At 32.3% G+C, this 24,178-nt stretch overlaps 1 protein-coding gene and 1 non-coding gene across 3 annotated transcripts in view; both read right to left on the bottom strand.

The window, feature by feature from the left end:
• The window catches only part of LOC106673709 (LIM domain and actin-binding protein 1), a 173,158-nt gene extending 149,779 nt beyond the window's left edge, over positions 1-23,379 (bottom strand). Inside the window, exon 1 of one of the 2 annotated variants that reach the window (XM_014405900.2) lies at positions 23,209-23,379. The gene's annotated coding sequence lies outside the window, so the exon portion shown is untranslated. The remainder of the gene's footprint in view (positions 1-23,208) is intronic. The other variant, XM_014405932.2, reaches the window with a different exon arrangement.
• Positions 3,407-3,479, bottom strand: Trnar-acg. Its single transcript has one exon. It is a non-coding gene; the product is annotated as a tRNA-Arg (tRNA).
• Positions 23,380-24,178: the final 799 nt, after the last annotated feature.

Below are 24,178 nucleotides of genomic sequence, written 5' to 3'. Positions count from 1 at the left end.
AACACCTGCCACGTGTGCTTTAAGACTATACAAACATTAATCAAGGAAGCGTAATTCCGGTCGAGACTCCTGTCAGACCGAGTCAGGGGGAAGTTAAATACCAAGAACAGCTTATCAAGTATAGCATATCAGTTGTTTTAAATATTTTCTTTTAGTCTTTCGAGTCTAACGATCAAAAACAATGAGCTATGCCCGAACCCTTGCCGCTCCTCTGATACGATTTCTTTAAAGAATTTCACGGATGATTTTGTGTTAACTTCCTACTGTTTATAGTTGTTATTACATTATCTCACAAAAACGGTGTAAACATTATTTATTGCCTGGTTATACAACAGAATCTTGAATGAACTTCGCCTTCATAAAAGGTTCACACGATTGTCCGAGGGCCAAGTCATAAACGATAAATGCGCTAAAAACAGTCGTACCTTAATTAGAAAAGAGGAAAATCGGCGGAAAATTTATGGTTCACGTGCCTAAGAATCACTAGCGCGAGGCGGACCTGCAACTAGACAATACACGCCCTGTTGATTTTTTCACGCTACTGAACACAAATCTGAAGCAGCAGTGAATCATCAAAAGTTGTAATAAAAACTAAATCAAATTTTAAAAGTGGTAATAAAAATAATATTAGTAAATAAAGACCAATTTTGTATACCAGCAGAAGTTTTTGAAAGTGTCGTATTAAATTCCTTACACCCAATATGCAAAAACGTTATTATTCCAAATCAACATGGTTTTCATTCGCAAAGATCTACATTAACCAACTTATACTAATATTTCAAGACTATGTATAACAATATTTTTCTGAAGGACTACTAGCTAATTGTATTTACACTGACTTTTCAAAAGCTTTCGATAGTGTTGATCATACGATTCTAATACATGAAGTACAAAAATTAGGCGGTATCTTATTACTGAAAAATGGCAAAAAGGAGTGAAAATTCGAAAGGTGGGTTGAGATGGGAAGTTGGTGTCCGAGTGGATCGATGTCACAATAGCGACGGGTGGTACAATGTGGTTAAGGCTCGAGGCGCAAGAAAGGTGTACCTCGTGTCCTCATCCACGTCCCTTTCTCAATCCAGGTAGCTTCATGCTTCCCTGCGACCTTTCCCAAACCTTGGTTACAAGGGGGGTGTCCGGGCGCAAAATAATGGTGTAGCCCTGAGAGCGTGGCAACCTCTCTAAAGCACAAGCTGTACTCATGTCGGCCGTGGGTCGGCATGGGCGACGGGTGCCTTATCAGAGGCACACAAGGGTTAGTGTACCAGATCCTGTCTGCATAGACGGGTGAGGGTGCATAACTATCTGTACTATGGGGTAACAGAAATGTTCCAAGGTTCAGCCCCTGTTACACTGGGAATGGACTCGTAGTTGGCCATGGTGACACCCCTGGCGGGTACCTGGAGAAGAGGCTGTCTTCTATCTGTAACCTTCACCCGAAACATCGTTATTCACTCGGCCTCACGGGATACGACGGATCGGACCGAAGCGTATAGCGTTGAGGACGCTGATAGAGTCCCTCTAATGCGTGAGTAGCGGCAGATGGAAATGGGTAGTGAATCGGTTGCTCCTATTCGAGCATGCTTTGCACGCAGGTGTAGGTAATGAGCTCTATGTGCGGCTTATACCATAGGCAGTCTCCTCTAGGGGGTGGTTAACAATTCCACTTTAAACGAAACCGCGGCCGGAGCGGATCCGGAAGTTTCTACGCTGGGGAAGCCTCAATACTCCAGGAGATAGAGTGGCCTTCTCTATCTAGGGAGTGCGCGGAAGACCAGGTTGAACCGGCATACGGTTCGATGCTTAATGTGGACCCGACTACTCGGAATGGGCAAGCGGGAAGCGAGGTTGTCTTGGCCCCTCGGGGCTGAGCTGCCTCTACACCAATGCTGCGGCAGTAACACACTTCTGTCGTATGCGGAGGTGCGTCAGCTCTCATCCTGAGAATCAAAACGTCCGATAAGACCGGAAGCCTAGGTGCGGACGTTAAAGATCCTCATTGTCCTTTTAAGGACGACCGAGTATACGGGAAAGCAATGTCACAGTAACTCAAGTGGTAGAGCAGCGGCGTATTTAGGCGAAGGTCGTGGGTTCCAATCCCGCTCGTGACACGCTTTTTTATTTCAACCAATACCTTACATAAAGATTAATTAATTGCAAGAAGTTATTTGGCCAATCGGACCACGAAATCTAATGGATTTAGTAACTTATTACGTTGGTTCTGGAATTCCTCAAGGGTCGCACTTAGGTCATTTTCTTTTTAAAATCTATATAAACGATATTTCTGATTCTCTTCCGTCCTTAATGACCTTACTTTTTGGCATATGATTTAAAAAAATCCTTAAAAATGAATTGCCTTTAATTGCTTACAACTTCAACATGCCTTAATAAAGCTTAATAATTGGTGTTCAACAAATAATATTCTATTAAATTCTGACAAATGTTCAGTTATGCCTTTCCATAAAATAAAATATCCTATCAAATTTGACTACGCTATATCAGACTCGGTCCTAGTTAGACGTGAGATTTATAAAAATCTTGGCGTCATTATTGAAAGTCAGATAAATTTTCACCCACACATTAATAAAATTATTGCTAAAGCATATAAAACTTTAGGATATATTTTACGTCATACTAAACTTTTCCATGATCCAGGTACACCTAAAATTTTAGAATTGCACCTGTATCAGTCGCATAGAAGCGATTCAAAAAATATTTTTACGCCTGATACATTAAAAAACTACTGGAGTATACGCAATTGTCGGATCTGAAATTGACGACTGTTCTGTACAAAAGGAAATTCTTTGATTATAAATTATTTAACTGATTGCCCACTACTGCTTAACCGAATTTACGTTCATGTTCCACCTTACCATTCCAGAGGTTATATAACATTCCTCATTGACTGCCATATAACAATTATGCCGAATTCTGTTTTATACCAAGAACAATAAATCTGTTAAATTTATTCAAAAATATAGATATATTTAATTTAAGTTAGGTAAATTTAAGCAAATTTTATCATTAGAAAATTAAATATTGTATCATTAATATATTTAATTAATATTGATCTTGGTTATAATTTCATAATCATATTTTAAATTGTTTCAATTCATTTTTTTTTTAAATTTTATAATAAACATTCCTAAATTTATGTACAGTTATAACCTTTATACTTTTATTGTTTACATTTGTAATTGGAAAAGTGTAAAATAAATAAATCAATAAATCAACACCCCCTCGGATTTGAAATATATTTGGTTTAAACCAGGCGTTAGAATCTTTAAAATATAAAAAAACAACCCCATGGTATCAATTAAAAATTTACGTTGGTTTTAAAAACTTAAAGTTGTTCTTAGAATCGCATTAATTGAAGCTTGAACAAGCGAAGTATAAAAATTTATCTCGACCCTGCCAGGATTCGAACCTGGAATCTTCTGATCCGTAGTCAGACGCGTTATCCGTTGCGCCACAGGGCCAGTTGGTCGGTCTGTCTATTGGCAAGGTGAGAAACGGAAGCAGGGGGAGAGACTGCCCTGGATTTGCGTTGTCTGGGGGAAGAAGAATGGAAACTTTTAAAGTTTAATTAAAAATTTCTTGCTTCTGTACATACTGACAGATGAGACGCTTACAGAAAAGTTTCCCCAATTAATGAGCTGTAAACGCATCGACTTACTTAATTTCTAAAAATGAATTATCACCATTGTAAAAGTGAAGTTTAATTGCAAAAAATTTGCCTTTTTTGTCCCAGTCGGTTACCGAAAATCATTAATATTTCTAATAACAATATTTTGTGTAATCCATTTACGTTTTCGTGGTCAATTGACCAAGTTACTTCTTTCAATCAATTAATTATTCTTTCTAAGGTCTTGGTTGAGTTACATTTGAAAATGGCAAAAAGGGGGAAAATTCAAACGGTTGTAGGATGAGGTGGGAAGTTGTCCGAGTGGATCGAGGTCACGATAGCTCAAGTAATAGAGTAGCGACGTATTGAGCCGAAGGTCGTGGGTTCGAATCCCGCTCGTGACGCTGACTTTTTTTTATCTCAACCAAGACCTTAGAAAGAATAATTAATTGATTGAAATTTTGTGTAATATTTAGTCACGTTTAATTACTGATCGTGTGATGCCGTCTGGTGTGATGTAGGTTAGACTTTCTATAATGTGTACATCATTTTATAAACACATATTCATATGGATTTGTATAAATGTGTGGTGATTAGTGAACGTTAGGCGATGATTATTCGTAAATCGTGAGATGCGGTCGGGTGTGATGTAGGTTTCAGAAAAGCATTTTCTTTATCGTGCCAACGTTTCGGTCTTTATTGAGATCTTCTTCAGGGCCTGGGATTTACATACATTGTTTAAATTTAACAAATAAACGTAGTATGTGGAAAAACGTGAATTCCACATCCTACATGTATTTGTTACATTTAAACAATGTTTGTAAAGGGTCTGAGGATGATCTCAACAAAGATCGAAACGTTGGCACGATAAAGAAAATGTTTTTCTAACCCATATCACACCAGACTCCATTTCACCTTCTTTAACTAATCACTAAAAATATTATAGCAGTAAAAAATGAAAAACACAACATGATAATCATTAAAAAAAATTCTAAAAATCAAATTATATGTTCAAAAAGTCCACCCTTTTGGAAAATACAAACCGAAGACATTTTGTACATTTAATGTAATTATTTGAAGCTTTTTGTTTTCTTATATTCAATTTTATATTAGACATTTTCGTACTTTATAATACTTTTATTAATTTTTTAATAGAAGTTTCAAAATTTTAATGACTGTTTTTTGAAGTACGTTTAATTATTTAGAAAAGAAATTTAGCAATTATATTTTATTTTTATATTGATAATAGCTGACCATTGTGAAAATAATTAAATATATTTATAGCTCATTAGTAACGGTAATTTTTCGCTAAGCGCCATAATTTTTAGTATTCAAAGAACCAAGAAAATCTTAAACTTTAAAAAATATTTTTGGAAACTAGTAAAACTAGTAAATCTAAAGTTATTTTGTATGTTTATTGCTTATTGTTATAATTAAAAACCAAATGAATTTCATAGGAATTTTAATGCTCTTTCTATTGGTATAATTAAATTTACAGTAGGATTAACATATACAAAGGACTATGGAAAAAAAGTTGTAAAAGGTTGAAGTAAAATAATTATTTCGTAAAATTTATCAAAAATTCCGTATTTTTATATACTGAACAGGGGGACCGCAGTGACCTAGTGGAGGTCCGGCTCGACTTGCGACGCAAGCGGTTCTGGGTTCGAATCCCGGCAGAGCCCATTGTTTTCTAATCGTGATCAATATAATTTAATACTGTATTGTAAAATGGTTTGACCTCCTCATTCTCGACACTCAACGGACATTTGCAGTTAAGTCCTATATGACAATTACTTATTTGGTTACACAGTAACAAAAGGTTTACTTTAGTGATGTATAAGCCTAGCATAAATTTTCTTGTAATAGTTATTCAAGAAAGGGTCATTTATTGTTATTTTGTAAGAAAAAAATCCGAGGCACCATACAAAGCCGTGGTACATATCTTCAAGAAAATCACTCCAGGTCGGCTCAGTTGTACAAATAGGAAAAAAAGGGATTCAATTAAGTCGTAATTCGTAAGACGACCCATTCCCTGATAAATCTGGCTCGGAGGAGTATTTAAATTGCCTCGGACGAGATACCATCTCAACCACTATCTGATTGATTAGGATGCCCCGCCGATGGTTGAGTCCGTTTCCCCTGAGAAAAAGTAGAGCACAACCGCATCCACTATCGCTTCTTTGATATGTAAACGATTCGTTAATTCCTCGCCCAATTAAAAAACATAAGGGTCCGGCAGTAGTTTTCTAATGTTAGATTAACATTGAAAAGTGAAATTGAAGAAGACTTTCGTGGATGTCATACGCCAACGTTTGCCTAAATAAAAATTGACCAAGCCCACCTGTATACAAATAAATTTTCAAGGTAAAACTTAACACAATAGTTTAATTAAAAATTAGGAAAAAATCAATTTGCCTTAATTCTTCAGACAAAAAAAACTTTACGATTCAATGGACCAAAACAAATCGAATTTAAATAACAAATCGATTGGTTGATTTCACTTAGTGCCCTGATAAATGTCCATCTATCATTCATTAATTTTCACTGACTGAAACGTTACCATTAAACAAATTATCATTTTTAAATACTGAAAATATAAAAAAATATCGACTATACATGGTTCGATTAATTTATGAGTAATCGTACTGACACACTTTCACATAATTAATATTTGATGGAATCAAAAATTGTATTATCACAACTGACAGGCTATGGACGTAGGATCACGGATCTTAATGGTGTTATTTTTTTGTGATAAATTTATAGAAAAATTTTAGATTCGTGACCGAGCTTTACCAATCGGCCTAGGAGCAGAGAAAAAAAAATACTTTAACCTACTTTGCAAAAACATGAAATCAATCTGCGAGCGAGCAAATTTCCAGCTATCAAATACATGGTCATTTTGTAACAGATCGAGGTAGGAAAGTAGGTTAAAATATAGTTTAGCAAGAAACAAAGTTGATAGTCGTTTCTTTCACTCAGAAAAATTCCAGAATGCAAATTATTGGGAAAATGGAAAAGAAAAATTCCTGAATACAAATTATTGGGAAAACGGAAAAAGGCTTTTCACTTTTTAAATACCACTGATTTTTTTTTCTAAAATTCTAAAATCTCAAAAATAGTGGTAATTTTGATATGATTCGTTCCTTAGACCACGACTTGCCTTATATATTTTTTTTCTCGTAAGCTATATAAGATATCCGAATGATTTTTTTAAATTCTGTTCTTATTTATTATTGATGTTTATTCTATAATTTTATTTCGAGAAAATAAAACTTACAGTTACATAAGTTTCGAAAATTGGGTTCGTTGTGGATGTTTTAAAGTACATTTTCCAAATCTTCTATGAAAGGTAAAGAAAAAATTCTTTAAGGCACTTCATTTCTAAAGATTTTGTTTTTTTTTATAAAATTTGAATGAAAAAAAAATCGAAAAGAAAATTGTTGATAACTGGATGGCAATTTTACAAAAACGTTGATCTTTTACAATTTTTTTTTCTCGAGATGCCATGTACTCCCACTTTTTATATTCCAACAATCTCTTCATTTTTCAATTGATATATATATTTTTTTTTAAATTGGAAACCTAAAAGAGCAAAAACCCAACTTTTGCGAACTTTGTACGATGTCACATTGAAATTTACTGGAGGGAGGGGAAAAGAAAATATTATTTACCTATATATTGTGTGAGTTTATTATATTATATATAAATATATAATTATCTTTTGAAAATTGTGATATAAAGTATTTTATTACACCCATGGTGTGACTTATTGGGCCAAAAATTAATTGTAATATATCTCAAATGTAAGCACTCGAGAACTGGTTTGTCTTCACAAAATATTTCATAAAAAGAAATGTATCACGTACAAACCATATAACATTTATACCAAAAAGACCACAAGAGGGTAAGAATTTTTTTTAACAGTAAAAATTCATTTAAAAAAAATAATAAATTGCACAAAAGTTGTCTATATGCGTACACCCCATTGGAGACATAAAATCGAAGGTTTAAGGAAGTTTGGTTGTAATTTCATCCTTATTTGTTCCACTTGTAATAACATAAAAGCCAAAGGTGGACACAAACTGACAAAAGAGAAATTCAACTTTCGAACTGTTGTAATAACTATAAATCCGGATAAAAATCCAGAGACGTTAGGAATTTTTAAGTAGAAAAACGGACATTGAACATATAAATTTCTTATCCAACGTAAAAAAAATTACTCATATGTGTTATATTATAAATTGTAGACTTGTCTAAAGCAACAATGAGAATGAAACGGTAAATGGAACTGAAAAAGACAGTACAAATAGTAGCAAAAAGAAACTAGGAATTAACGTGAAAATATCAAGAAGCACAAAGTAAAATTAAATGTTTGTACATAGTCCCTGAACTGACTAATACATACTACTTGATTGTCAAAATAAAAGACAACAAAACCAATATCAGCAGAAGCCTAGATTGGAACAGCACTTGTATGTCACGTTTTGGGTTCGAATCCCTGGATTGTCCTTGAAAATAAAAGATCTAGTCATTCCTAGAACATGTTCGTTATAAAATATAAAGTGACCATGTACAAATAAAATATAAAATAATATATTTCTTGTACTGTGTTATTTTGAAAAACATTAAATTTCTACAGATATTGAAGAAGTCATTATGATCGAAATAAATGTTGGCTTTTGCCGTAGCATTTTTTTTTTAGTTGATTATGCTTTTCTTTGGTTTATCTTTTTTTCTTTATCTAAGGAGTACTAAATGTCAACAGATGTTTGTAAACAATTAAGTAATCAATCAAAAATAAGAAGATAAGAAAGCATCGAAAAAAATTATTTTGAGTGAGAACGTTTACCTTTGTTTTCTGAATAGTGTATTTTCCTCGTTTTACATTTTAGATGTAATAAAAGTCTATGAGTACAAAGCATAATATGCCAAGTGAATAATGACAAAAATCAAGAAAACTAAACACATTTTAGAAACATTTTGCATACGCTAAGACATTAAAAATTAATAATATAGTATAAAACAGAACAAAAATGTGCGAGAAAATATATAACGCATGTTTATTGCAGACGTTTCATAGATCGAGGCGCCGCAAACCATTTATGATCTATTGAAAAAAATATGATCATAAAAAGTGCAAGCCCTGTAAGGTTCATAAACGTAGTGCCATAACTACAATATCGAATTAAAATGAACAACGAGGAAAACTATGTGCATTCTGCTGAAGGTTATTTTTTTTGTGCCATACGGGCTGCCGAATCTCCCGTGAAATTAGAAATAAGACAAGTTTGTAAACCAGCGTGTTCAGAAAGCACGGAACAGGCTATAATAAGAGGCTGGTCCGACCTTTAAAACACCGGCACAAAGGAAAGACAGACAACAGAAAAACACAACTGGCAAGAGAGAACAGGTGGCGTCTTCAGACACCGGCCATATGCCGTCGGCACCCCGGGTGTTCCGGCCGTTTAAAACGTCAAGACTCACCTGAATATGCATAACAAAGAGATCATCAAATTTGCACTGAATTCCAAAATCTTGGGTAGGCAGAACATGAAGAGTACCGACCTCCGTCTCAGACCTGACTACACTGACATGTGATGCTGGTTCTACGATAATAGTTCAATTGGGATAATAACGAAAGTCGCTTTCTATTTTATACTCGAGTGTGTATATGTTAATTACCACTTGCATCTCGTAGTCATTCAGGTCGGTTTAATTGTTGAAACCGAAAGCTCATACCATGATGGGTGCTTTACCAATCTAGGAAAGTGTAAGTTCTAAGCACGTCATTTTAAAAATCAAAACTGCGATTATATTTTATTACCTTCTCCATCGTTGGGATTGCATAAAATACTGCCATAAAAAGAAATAAATAACACGAAAAACTAAGAAATATCAGAGAAATTTGCTTCTATGGGTGGTTTTAAATTTACCCTGTATAAATGACATAAAATTGATAGGTCTAAAAAATTTAATAGAAGTATGATTAGTCACAACAAAATTTTCTTATCGTTATACTTTTTTTTATAATAACACCCTTCATTTTAACATTTTATATCTAAGCACAGAATAATTTATAAAAGAAAAAATTGGTATGGAATTTCCAAAATTGATTACTGATACAGTTAAATAAAAAACATTTACCCTACAGGTGTTTAATGAAAATAATAAGCATTTCTTGGTAAATGAGCTCATAAATAATAAATAAGCTACCTAATTTAGACCACATCGAACAAAACATAATTTATTTTCACTCTAAATGTTGTTTATGAAGATAATTTCCATTTATCGAAAAATACAGCAAAATAAAAAGCGAAAGAATGAGAAGAGGGGGAATATTTTACTGTAAATGTTCGTTACTCAAACTAATAATGTAATTTTCATTTCTAGGAAAACATTACATCCAAATTTAGGCCAAAATATGGGTAGGGCGTTTTGGTTTCAAAACTACTTGTAAATTTTTTTGCCATTTCTAGGGAAATTTTAAGGCTAAATTTGAGGGAAGGTAGGGATTTTAGTGTAACAATTGTTTATGAAGGTAAATGCCATTTCAAGGAAAATATTACCGCTAAATTGAGAGGACGATAAGCAAAACAATAAACCATTTCACTTTAAAGGTTGCTTATCAAGATAATTTTCATTTCTTAGAAAATAGTCTGACCGAATTTCGACCAAAATATGAGGGGGTAAAGATTTTCATGATTTAGGGGTTAGGATATGGTTTTTTTAGTCTAAAAGTTGCTTATGGAAGTACTTAACATTTCAGAAAAAAATTACAACTAAATTTAGATTAGCATAAGCAAAATCAGGAGCCATTTTACCTTAAAGGTTGCTTATCAAGATAATTTTCATTTCTTAGAAAATAGTCTGATTGAATTTAGACCAAAATATGGGGGTAAAGGTTTTCATGATTTAGGTTTAGGATATGGGTTTTTTTAGTCTAAAAGTTACTTAAGGAGGTACTAAACATTTCTTTTAATTTTCATTTCTTAGAAAATAGTCTGAACGAATTTACACCAAACTATGGGGGGGGGTAAAGAGTTTCACGATAATTAGGGTTTAGGATATGGTTTTTTTAGTCTAAAAGTTGCTTATGGAGGTACTTAACATTTATGAAAAAAGTTACAACTAAATTTAGATAACATAAGCAAAATCAGGAGACATTTTTTACCTTAAAGGTTGTTTATGAAGGTAATTTCCATTTCTTAGAAAATATTGCAACCAGATTTAAACCGACAGAAGGAAAATAATGGTCCGTTTTACTCTATATTTACTTAATAACTTAATTTTCCATAAATATTAAAAAATTTAAGACTAAACTTAGTCTTTAAACTAAACTTACTAAACTCCATATAATTGCACCTTCACTCCACTGGTACGTTAATATATCTAATTAAAAAATTAGGCCAACTTGAATTTTTAAAAAACCTCAGGTCCTTCGTCAAGTTTTTGAGGAGCATATGCCCTTCATCAGGACTTCGTAATTATTACTAACAATTCACAAGGTTAACATATGAACATCTATTTACAATACTGAATCTTTTTGGTAGATTAATATATATTACATCGTCATTATGCCTGGAGAGCATCGATTTATGTACAATTATATGGAGATAATTAATTTATCTAAAAAGAAATAAAGGTAAACAATATCTCTAGGTCCTATTACGTGTGAATATATACTTAAATCACCAGGTTACAAACTATCTGGAATATATAAAAAGAAAAACGCGAATTCGAAGCCAGATGAATAAACAGTTTAATTAGCTCTATTTTTCCAATTTTTGTTCCTTTCGTTTTTGGGCGTTCAAATTAAAAATAATTTTAATAATTCAACACTAAGCCATTAAGCGTTCGAATTTGAATGTAGCTTACAACCAGTAGCTCTCCAATCAATTTGTAAAGATGGGGCTCGCCAATTTCCTGAATAAACGGAAGGTCCATAATTGGAATCCCGGAGTCCCGATTGCATTCCCGATAGCGAGCGAAAGATGGAACAAATTTGAAATAAATTTCAATTATAAGAGACGTTTATACGAGAAAGGCGTCCGGTGAAAGGATATCCCCATGTGAGAAACAAGTTATTTCAAGAATATTTTCCATATTATTAATAGTGATTTTTACTAGTGCTATAGGCGTATTTCAAATTGAAGATTTTAGCTATTATTTCTGCCTCAAAAGACCAAATGAAAAGTCCATTAATATATACAAAAAGAAACGTTGTCGAATAAATTCACTATTAAATGAAATTGGACATTATTATATAATTAAATTCCTTATTACAAAAGTAAATTGTATAAGTATTTTGAAAAGTAAAACCATTAAAATTTGTATTACACATAAAATTAAATTTTAATATTAATTTTTTTTAAACTTTTTTTTAAATTAAATTCACGTATCGTGTCATCGATTCTAAACTGATTTAAAAAAACTTAAGACGGCAGAAGCAAAATAATTGACTATTGTATTATCAAGCTTCTAGAGTTTTTTTTTTTTTCAGTTTTTGAAATATACAAACAAAACAAAACGAAATAAAAATGAGATAAAGTTGATAGGTAGTAATTTTTAAATTACAATTAATAATAATCTCAGTAGAAGAAAAATTTTACGATTTTATTAAAAAGTTGCAAAAAATTTAAAAAACATAGCTAAACTTAGCTCATCAGAAACATAACTATGGATTTATCTAAAGCGTGGATTTGTTTTTATTTTTTATTCAGGCGGGAAGGCGAAATTTTGAGAATTTTATCATTTTTATCAATATTTGTACTGGAACTACTAACTTGGAATCCCCTGATCTACAAGAAACTTTACGGTCGTTTAGAGTCCTACTATAAACTACACAAAATTTTGGCTTTCATAAATAAATTAGAATTGTAGACATAAAATAAAAAGGTTGAAGAGTTTTTCTTGGTTTTATCTTGACAAATAATCAAAGAACAGAAATTAAGTAGTAATATCGTTGAATTTGGATAAAATCAAGAATTGTTAATAATTTTTAAGTGGAATACCGGACAACGGCCGGAAATTTGCCCCCCTCCATCCAGGCGAATCCAACCAAAAAATGTAGAATTTTTTACTTCTGTGAAACTTTGTATTTAAAAACTAAACGGTGCTTAAAACGAATCAGAAATGTTTTTTCAATAAAAATGCTTTTAGGCCTTTTACTGAAGCGTCATGGTTTTTGAAACTTTTTATATATCAACTCTAATTTGATAAAATTTTACATATTATTTTCTTTTGCTATGTACAATAATAAATCGACTGATATACAAATTACCTCGAAACATATGCACCACAAACCTCAATCGGACAGGACGAGAAAGCCTCGTGTATCAAGAGCACCGTCGATAGGTGGCCCTCGGACGATCTGACTAGTTTACTAAGACGGGTCGACTAAGAAGGGTCATCCCGGTTAAGCATAGGCCATGCGAGGTTAACACGCGGACACTTACTTTTAGGCCAAAGCCCGCGTACGTGCCCGGCATGCAGAAAAAGGTTGCTTGATTACTCCCACCTAACTTTATTCCAAGGCTCCATATAGAGAGCGTGTAGGAGTGCTACCGACATAAGGATCTTGCTTGAGCACGGCAGAGAATAGTTTTTTGAGTGTATATAGTGCTGAGAGTTTTGTGTACCTAATATGAGCACTCTATCGGCCGTCAACTACATTAGTTATGTATAACTAACGGTGTTCGGCTACTCTTCTTACAAACTTTGCCAGTAAATTCTACATTCAAAATGGAACCAAAAAGTCCTAATTAACTATGGTTCGAATCTCAACCGTTTCGGAGTTATTCCCCTTTTTCTGATTTTTTTAAGATTTCACGACCTTGCATCGAATAATATATATTATGCAGGGTGGGCGACCAAGACCCGAGGGGTTAAAAGCCTAGGTAGGCCCGTACCCCATCCCTAAAAGGACCGGGACTTGGTCGGCTCACGAGTCCTGCATCTCTTGGACCTGTTTACAAACCCCAAGATTTTGGACCATTTTATCTTGGGGAGTGATTTGTCAATGTCCTCTCCTTCAAAAGTTTCAAATCTATCCCTGGCATACTTATCACATTCTGCGAGGTAGTGTCGAGCCGTTTCTTCTTTTATTTCACAGAAGCGGCAAAAGGGGTCTGGTTGGATACCCATTATGAAGAGGTGACTTCTCAAGGGGCAATGGCCCGTTAGGATACCTCCTAATTCCCCTCCTTGAATTAGAGAATAACCATTTCGCTTCTTTTGGTTTGATTTCCTTCAGAAACTCCTTCGATTGCCTACGTCCGGGGGACAGATTCCATTCTTTAAGGAATTGTTTCATGCCCCAGCAATTAACTCTCTTTCGCTGTGCTTATAGAGTGGGGTAATACCGGTTGTGGCCCGACAAACGCGGTATTTGAGCCTTCTTTGGCCAGGTTGTCCGCCTCTTCATTACCATAGTGTCCCTTATGAGCTGGTATCCATATGAGGGTTACCCTATTCTCGTCCCTAGTAGTAATCCTGTTAATAAGTTCTATGATTTCCTCCACCAGCCTAGATGTTGATAACTCTTTTTGTAATGACTTAAGACTGGCCTGACTGTCTGAAAAGATTCTTATATCTTTTCCCTTAATCTCGTTATCCATGAGTGTTCTGCAGCAAACATTGATGGCCCAGACCTCCGCCTGAAAGACCGAGGTGTTATTACCAAGTGGGGAGGAGATGCTGATCCCTAATTTAGGTATATGTATTCCAGCACCTCTTCCCTCATCCTTAATGAGTGAGCCATCGGTGAAGCAGTCTAGGTTACGATGGTCCTCATCCGCACTATAGTTATAATCACAGGGAGTAATTACCTGAAAGTGCTTTTTCCCTAAAGGTGTTTTAACCTTTTTATCCCTAACGCTTAGTAGTTGGTTATTGACCTTACTCAGTAAATGTAGAATTTTCGAGTGACCTATGTTGTTTCCCTTATGGTTCCAGCTACCTTCACTAATTAATCTATAGCAGCTGGTTAGTGCTCTAACCTTAACCTATGTGTAGAGGTTTAGTGTTGGTTATAATTTCAAATGCTAGGGTGGGTGTGGTGGGAAATGCTCCCGTCATCATCATACAGCCTAGTCTTTGAAATGATCTTAGCTTGTTAATATTCCCTTTATTTTCTAGCCCTTTCCACCATACTAGGGTTGCAAATAGAAATCTAGGTAGTATAATGGCGGTATATATCCATTTGGCCGGCCACCCAAGGTTTAATACCCCATGTTCTACCAACAATTCTCCTACATTGCACCATAGATACTGGGCCTTTCCTATATATATGCATCGAATAAACAATGACAACTCCAAAACTAAAAGGTTTTAGACAAATCCGTTGATACCACTGAACGTTAATACGTTAAATTTCCAATAAGATCAATATTAAACTTGTAAACGTTGGGAAAATAAACGTTTCAGCAGCCAGAATATTGAAAAAAAAATTTTAAGTTAAAAACTTACTTTTTTTAATCTTTCCACGTTACCAATCCATCAATTCGGTTTTTTCCATTCCTTCATCAATTTCTACATCTTGGAAAAAAGCAATTAAAAAAGCAATTACACCACTAAAAAGGATATTAAGTGGAGTACGTTTTATGAAATTTGTTGGTTCCTAGATTTGGAAATAGTAGTTTAGAATCACCGTAGTAAGTTTTTTAACTTTGAAAAAAATTTGTTTTTCAAAGTTCTCTCCACTAAAACGTTTATTTTACCAAAATTTAATATTCATCACAGCTTATTGGAAATTTAACGTAGTTTTCAATGGTATCAACGGATTTGTCCAAAACCTTTTAGTTTTGGAGTTATCATTGTTTATTTGATGCAAGGTCGTGAAATGTTAAAAATCAGAAAAAGGGAATAACTCCAAAACTCTTGAGATTCGGATAATAGTTCATAAGGACTTGTTGTTCCATTTTGAATGTAGAATCTACTGACAAAGTTTGCAACTTGACCCTGCATAATAGGTGTAAAGGGTGATAGAGGAATATCGAGTAATCACCACTAAGTGAATGGTATATAAATAGGAAAGAATGTAGTTAAGAATGAATGAGATTGTGAATAGGTTTGAATTTAGGAACTGCATCGGGTGCTGAAATGACCTAGCTGTTGACAGCATCCGGGGCCCAACCTCAGTGGCTGAACGGGTAAGACCGAGATCCCCCGGACAGACCACAGCCAGGGTGGGTGATTCTCGAGACCTAACGGTAATTTACTGTAAATTACAAAAGCTGAAATTGCCGGTGAACCGCGAAAAGATATGCCTAGATATGTGCATCCATGTGCAAATTTGCTCTATACTAATCCAAATCCTTATTCAATTTACTTTTTTTTCACTCTCGGCCTCTTAGGCTCATTGACAAGTACGCTTGAACAGGTAATATTTTTCATTCACTAAAATGCTGGTTCAGCAAGAGCAAAACTGTTGAATTTTTTATTGAATTCTCTAAATATAGCTTACTGGGTTATTTTTCATTTCTTGGAAATAATTGTAGATAAATTTAGTTCAGCAGAATAAAAACAATAGGGCATTTCATTCTACAAATTTATTATCAACGGAATTTTTGTGAACTTCTGTTTAATACGTGCTCTGATTGCCGACATTCATTCTTACCTTTAATTAATTATTTATTAATTAGGATTGATTCTATAGAGGAACGTTTTGTATATTTTTCAATTAATTAAATTTTTAGTTGAGATAAAAAAGTCAACCCCAGGTGGTAGAGTAGCGGCGTATTTATCCGAAGGTCGTGGGTTCGAATCCCGCTCGTGACATTGACTTTTTTATCTAAATTAAAAACCTTAATTAATTGAAAGATATTAATTGGTCAAGCAGACCACGAAAACTAGTGAACTATTGAGTTTTGTTTATTGTACTTTCAAAGCTAAAAAATTTATTTTTTTTATTATTTTTTTTTTTAAGCTAAGGATAAATTTTGCACATTTGCACATCCCCCTAACTTAACATTGCATAGATATTTAACTAGTACTATTAAAACACAAAAAAACTTAATAGAATTTAAAATTTCTTTCAGGGTTAGACGACAGATATAACATTTGATCTGAGGCGATGCACTAAACTTAGTCATGGCTTAGGAATTTCTCCCTTGTTGTGGAATCATCTTCAATTTGTGGTTTTATGAACCAGTTTTTATTTCACGTGGAAAAAGGAAAAATTCTTCGAATTATCTTCTATCTATGTATTTAGTTTACTGTATAAAAAAGACTGTATAATAAAATTTCTTTTAAAAGAAAACTTTCATAAATAATAATAATTAAGGGAAAGAAATCGTATTATTTGGTTCGTGATATCATAAATTGAAATATACACTACATAATACCAGAAAAAACTATTAAACAAAAAGCGGAAATGTGATGAGAAGAAAGCAAATGAGAGGATGAAATCATAAGGAATGACTGACAGGACCAGGTGTGGCACGTGGCATTTATTAAACTTGTTCACTCTTACAAGTATATACTAGAAAATAAAAACCCAGTTCGTATTTGTTTTAAATCAAGTTCTTGATTAAAAGGGTAACGATAACGTTATCTCGATAATTCCTTTTCCGGGATTCTTGACAAAAAAAATAATGCGACGTTTGATTACAACCCTTTTCGTCCAAGCATACAAAATTAAGCCAGGTTCAAAACTAATTAATATTAATATTAGATTAAAATGCTTTCTGGCTTTTACAAGCCAATGGTTGTTTTGTTTGTTTTTATTTCTCGTTACAATGACAGAAAACTCTCACGAGGAGTAGAACAATAAATTAATTGTAATGCCCATTTAAAAAAAAATGTGCGATTTACATAAATTACAAAATATCAGTTATAAACACGTTCTTTTAACAAGTGGGGCAAAGAGACGAAATATATTAAGTTTTGTGAGTGTGTTTATCTGTGTTTATGGATGGATCTGTGAGTATTTGTTATTTTCACTAAAAAGACTTGGACGTAGGATTACTAATTTTACAATATAAATATTCTGAATTTTGAATTTTGTCACAACAAACATGATATACACAAAAAGGATGTTGTTTCTTGACTTCCCCGACCCTTAAATCGAAAGGATTTTTATAGGAAAATTAAGTTTTTAATTAATTTTTTGTCAGAATTGCAGATTGCCTTGATGGTCGAAATTGTTAGAAGTCTGAACTCTGAAAATCGTAACATTCACAACACAATGTTGTATTTCAATACTAATTTTTTGGTATTTGAAGTAAACTAAAAAAAGCTAAATTATTATTGTTACTACTAAAATAAGTCGATGTGTATGCAAAGTATGCTTGGCTTTTTTTTAATGAGAAATCTTTCAAATTCAAAGATTATTTTATTATTTTTACGATTATAATGTAAAAACTCTTTATGTTCAATATCAATCATTTGCACTTTTAGTTGGTTTTTATTGAAGCAACAAAGGAAATTTTGTATTTATTTTGCAATTATTTTTATAAATATTCAGAAATCGTGAGATACGGTCTGGTGTGATCTAGGTTTCAGAAAAACATTTTCTTTATCGTGCCAACGTTTCGATCTTTATTGAGATCATCTTCAGGGCATGGGATTTACAAACATGGTTTAAATTTAGCAAAAGTATTGCATTGTATAAATTCACTTTTTTCCACATCCTACGTGTATTTGATAAATTTAAACAATTTTTGTAAATCCAGGCCCTGAAGATGATCTCAATAAAGATCGAAACGTTGGCACGATAAAGAAAATGTTTTTCTGAAACCTACATCACACCAGACCGCATCTCACGATTTCTGAATAATTATCGACTAACGGTCACTACGCACTACATATTTTTTTAAATTGTAGGTAAGTAAATTTAAGTTATTGTTTTTCAAATAGAAGTTGATTCACCTAAAAAAATCTATGAAGGCCATGCAGAGGATGTTCAGCATTATTAGTCAATGACTTGCCTAACCATTAAATTCCAAAAATACAATAATTTTTTACAAATCATAATAACATTTCGATACTAATAAAACTAGAAATCAAATATAAACTTTATCTGATTATAACAAGTCAACATTATATTTTGTCATGTCAGTCTTGACAATATACATGCAAAATATGTTTGTGGTCGTTTTTTTTCTCTCAAACATTACAAACCAATGATGTTTTTATAAGAAGATTAAGTCTTTATTAATTTATGCCACATTAAAGCATCAATGATGATTCTAGAGGGATAATTTATGTTATTTTTTTTATTGAAATAAGGAAACCTTAATTGTTAAAGATTGTTATGATTGTTGTAATAAGATAAGAATTGGAATTTTTCAATAATATTTAATCACTTGCATTTATAGTGTTTGGTTATTTTTGGTAAAGTAGCAAACATTTTTTTATATTTTATAATATTTTTTTTCAATTATTTTTATATAATTATAGTTTGTTAAATTTATTTTATTATTCTTTATATAGATTAAACAAGACTAGCCAAGCCATTAACCTCTCGAAATACAATTTGTTTTTGTTTTTTAAATGATCATTACAACATTTCGAGATTAATGATAAATTCTATATTAAGTGTATTAACAAAACTAGAAATTTAATATCAAATTCATTGTATTAAAACAACTCGAAATTATATTGGGTTGTCCGGAAAATAATGCAGGATTTTGGTATTAAACAAAAAAAAAGAAACTAGTTACTTTAAAGCAATGTTCTTTAATCAAAATNCATACAAATGAGTAATCCTGTAAACGTAAACAGAATATTTTATATAGATTTTTTTTAATGAAAACTTAAAATCCTGCATTATTTTCCGGACAACCCAATATTTTATCATATCGAATTTGATACATATGGAAAAGATGTAGTTTATTGACTTTCTCAACCCTTAAAATTCAACGGTTTTCACTTCCACTCTTAGGGGTTATTTATGTTTTTATTAAAGCAATAAACGAAATATTTAGTTGTTTTTCAATTATTTAATATGTGTATTTTGGTTAACTAATTTTATACCGATTCACGATCGAAAAAATGTATGAGGATGTTGAGCATTATTAGTCAACGACTTCCCTAACCATTAAATTCTCAGTAATAACATTTCCATGTTCATAATCATTTATCGTTAAATACATTAATTGAACTAGAAGTTAAATATAAAATTTATTGTACTAAAACGAGACCACATTATATTTTGTCACATCAAACTTGATGATATAGATATATACAAAGGGTGTTTTTTGGAACCCTTAACTTCAATGATATTTTTATAAGAAAATTAAGTCTTTGGTTAAAATCAATAAGTATTTCAGAGAACGAGTACGGTTAGTTGACCTGCCTAGATCTGAAAATTTGAATATTATATTTTTATCGCATCAAAATTGTTGATAAACACTGTGGTATCCATTCAGAATATTATCAAAATATTTCGCAGTAACCTTCATATTTTGGTGTTTTAAGTAAACTAAAAATAAGATGCTGTTTTAAAAAATATTTTACTACTTTAAAATAAGTGGATGTTTATCGCTCTAAAATCGATTAGATCTATCAAGAATTTCATAATATTATCAAAATATTTCACTGTAACACTTTCATTGTTTGTTGTTTTAAGTAAAATGAGATGCGGGAAAAAAAGTTATAAAAGCCGACGTTTATTGCCACAAAATCGATTACTTCTCTGCAATAATGTGCCTTATTTTTATTGAAATGAGAAAACTTTAAAATTCAAAGATTCTTTAACTATTTCGACTTCGATTTATAAATACAAAATTAAAGTTCTGCTAATAATAATACTAAATAAAGTTATTGCGTATATTTCTTTTTGAAAAAATCGGAAACTTTTCAATATTTTCAATCACTTCCACATTTACCGTTTTCTTCTTTCCGGAGAAAGTTTTTTTTTTAGAAATAAGTAATAAGCGTTTTAAAATGAGTCGATGCTTATTGCCAAAAAACCGATTAGATATATGCAAAGGATGTGTGTCTTGTTTTCAATGAAATCAGAAAACCTTAAAATCCAAAGGTTCTTTTACTATTTTTACGATTGTCATTTGGAAATCACTTCATGTTTTATTTTTCACATTTAGGGTTTTCTTCTTTCCGTTATTGGATGTTCCTACTCATAATCACTTTATTGTTAAGTGTATTAATAAAACTATAAGTTAAATATAAAATTTATTGTACTAAAACATCTCGACATTATATTTTCTCAAATCAAACTTGATAAGTTTCCAAAAGACGTTGTTTGTTGTTATTTATTGACTCACTCAACCCTTAAAATGCAATGATGTTTGTATAAAAAAATAAGTATTCAATCAACTTTTTTTACATCAAACTCAAGATTCCAGAATATTGATAGTTGACTTGCCAAAGTGAAAATTTTAACATTATATTTTTATCACATCAAAACTGTTGTTATCCTCTGTGGTATCTAACGTCTAAGCTTTAAAATCCAACGACTGCTTCAGAAGTTTATCGAAATTTTTCAAGCTAACATTTTAACGTGTCCAGAAGATGTTGTATGTTTTTATTTATTGACTCACTCAACCCTTAAAATTCAATGATGTTTTTATGAAAACAGTTAAGCACTCAATCAATTTTTTTTATATCAAAATCAAAATTCCAAAATATTGTAACTTGTCTTGCAAAAGTGAAAATTTTAAGTGCTTTAAAATGAGTCCATGTTTATTGCCAAAAAATCGATTAGTTCTATGCAACGTGTGTCTTATTTTTATTAAAATGATAAAACCTTAAAATTCGTCGATTATTTTATTATTTTTAAGATTGTCATATAGAAATCACTTCCTGTTTAAATTTCCATATTTAGTGTGTTTTTTATTTCAATTCATCGATTGCTTATTCATAATCACTTTATCATTAAATGTATTAATAAAAGTAGAAGTTAAATATAAAATTTATTCCATTAAAACATCTCGACATTATATTTTGTCTATCAAACTTGACACATTTCCAAAAGAAGTTGTTTTTTTTTGTTTATTTATTGACTCACTCAATCCTTCAAATTCAAAGATGTTTTTATGAAAACAGTAACTCAATCAATTGTTTTACATCAAAATCAAGATTCCAGAAGATTGTTACTTGTCTTGCCAAAAGTGAAAATTTTAAGTGCTTTAAAACGAATCTATGTTTATTGCCACAAAATCGATTAGTTCTATGCAACTTGTGCAATTTTATTGCAAACCTTAAAACTCAACCCTTAAAATTCAATGTTTTTATGAAAACAGTTAAGTACTCAATCAATTTTTTGACATCAAAATCAAGATTCCAGAAGATTGTTACTTGTCGTGCCAAAAGTGAAAATTTTAAGTGCTTTAAAACGAATCGATGTTTATTGCCACAAAATCGATTAGTTCTATGCAACTTGTGCAATTTAATCGAAATCCTTAAAACTCAACCCTTAAAATTCAATGATGTTTTTATGAAAACAATTTTACAATTAAGTACTCAATCAATTTTTTTTACATCAAAATCAAGATTCCAGAAGATTGTTACTTGTCTTGCCAAAAGAGAAAATTTTAATAAAATTTATTGCATTAAAACATTTCGACATTATATTTTGTCATATAAACTTGATACTTTTCCAAAATATGTTGTTTTTTGTTATTTATTGACTCACTCAACCCTTAAAATTCAATGATGTTTTTATGAAAACAATTAAGTACTCAATCAATTTTTTTTACATCAAAAACAAGATTACAGAAGATTGTTACTCATCTTGCCAAAAGTGATCATTTTAAGTGCTTTAAAACGAATCGATGTTTATTGTCACAAAATCGATTAGTTCTATGCAACTTGTGCAATTTAATTACAATCCTTAAAAATCAACCCTTAAAATTCAATGATGTTTTTATAAAAACAATTAAGTTCTCAATCAATTTTTTTTTACATCAAAATCAAGATTCCAGAAGATTGTTACTTGTGTTGCAAAACTGAAAATTTTATCACATAAAAACTGTTGCTATCCGCTGTGTCATCTAACGCCTAAGCTTTAAAATTCAAAGATTGTTTCAGAAGTATATCGGAATATTTCAAGGTAACTTTTATTTCTTTATTTTTTGGTGTTTTAAGTAAATTATAAAAATAAATGCTTTAAAATTAGTCGATGTTTATTGCCACAAAACTAGATCTATGGAAAGGATGATTGTCTTGTTTTTTTACTTAAAATTGAAAGATTCTTTTATTATTTTTATGATTGTCATATAGAAATCACTTCATGTTTAAGTACAAAGAGGAAAAACAGAATTTAAACCATGCCGATACTATTTAACTGTTTAAATTTTTTAGCGTTTTTAGGTTGAAATTAAAATAGCAATGTTGTATATTGAATTAGTTTTAATATTTTTTCAGTATTCACCGACTTATAAAAACTAAAATTAGATTTTTAATAGTATTTCAGATAAGAATGATAATTTATGAAATTGATCAAACTCCCGGGAGCCGGTGGATGCAGAGAATGCAAAAGGTAAAAGGTAAGGTCAATGAAACATCCCAGGTGCTTTGTCCTGGGATGGAATGCGAAAGGACCGCGAGGTTCAAAAAGCTCCAGGGCGAAAAACCATTCCAGGCTCCCGGAACAGGTGATAAACGGTCGTAAATACCTTTGTCGCCGGTCGGAGGAGAAGAACAATGAGAAGCGAGGGCGTGTCACACGCGTTTATGTTTACACGGGCTTCGAAACGGTATCGTTGAAGGTGCGAGGTCGTGTACGACGGGCGTTGCGTCTGCCACTGATCACTGAGCTCCCAGCAGGAAAAATCCTCACGGGCGAGGATGGAAAGCACTTCCACTTTGGCGCTACTCAGAACCAGGACGGGGAACTACATAAGCCGCAAGCTGAGAAGACAGCGCCATCTATTAACAGATGGCATTCCTTTCCATTGCGCATCCATTTTCTTAATTTCACTGTTCAACACATACTCAAAAAAAATATAAACCGTTATTTTAACCAAAGAAAATTACAAAAAGTACTAATGAATTAACATAAATATACATAAGTACCTATATAAAATATAAATATTAAGATATCTATCATCATTTCCTATCTTACTTTTTCTTTGCTTCTCGAGATGTCATATGATGATGGTTACTAGAAAATGGGAGGAGTTGGTTCCTGATTACTACAGCCTTCTGGTTCGTTAGTACAGTGCATTTGACATAATCCTCCTAAGAAATACTAGGTCACTGACTGTCGCAGCAATTCCATTTCCTGGGTTTTCTTCATACCCAGTTTTTCTCTGTTGAGCAGTTTCTTTGTAATCGGAGATGATATGGGTGTCTGTTTCTTCTTCTTCATTGCATAACCTACAACTGAGTTCCATTTTGAATACCTATGTTGAGTCCCTCCAACAGGAATAAAACTGAAATGGAGAGACATAAGAACTATGGAAAGACCATCCGATACTCATGGCTCCAAGAGATGACATCAACAGGATGTTTGAATTTAACCAAAACTTCCGAATAAACCTGGGTACCAAAAAATAATGGGAAAGAGAAGGGAAACAACTCTTTTAAAAATGGCACCATCCTATGGTACACAGATGGATCTAGAGCACAAGAAGGTACAGAGGC

This window comes from Cimex lectularius, unplaced genomic scaffold, assembly GCF_000648675.2.
Source record: "Cimex lectularius strain Harlan isolate CLEC.00 unplaced genomic scaffold, Clec_2.1 scaffold12, whole genome shotgun sequence".
Taxonomy (NCBI): Eukaryota; Metazoa; Arthropoda; class Insecta; order Hemiptera; family Cimicidae; genus Cimex; species Cimex lectularius.
The sequence above is the reverse complement of the archived record's forward strand: the minus strand, read 5'-3'. Positions and strand labels throughout refer to the sequence as shown.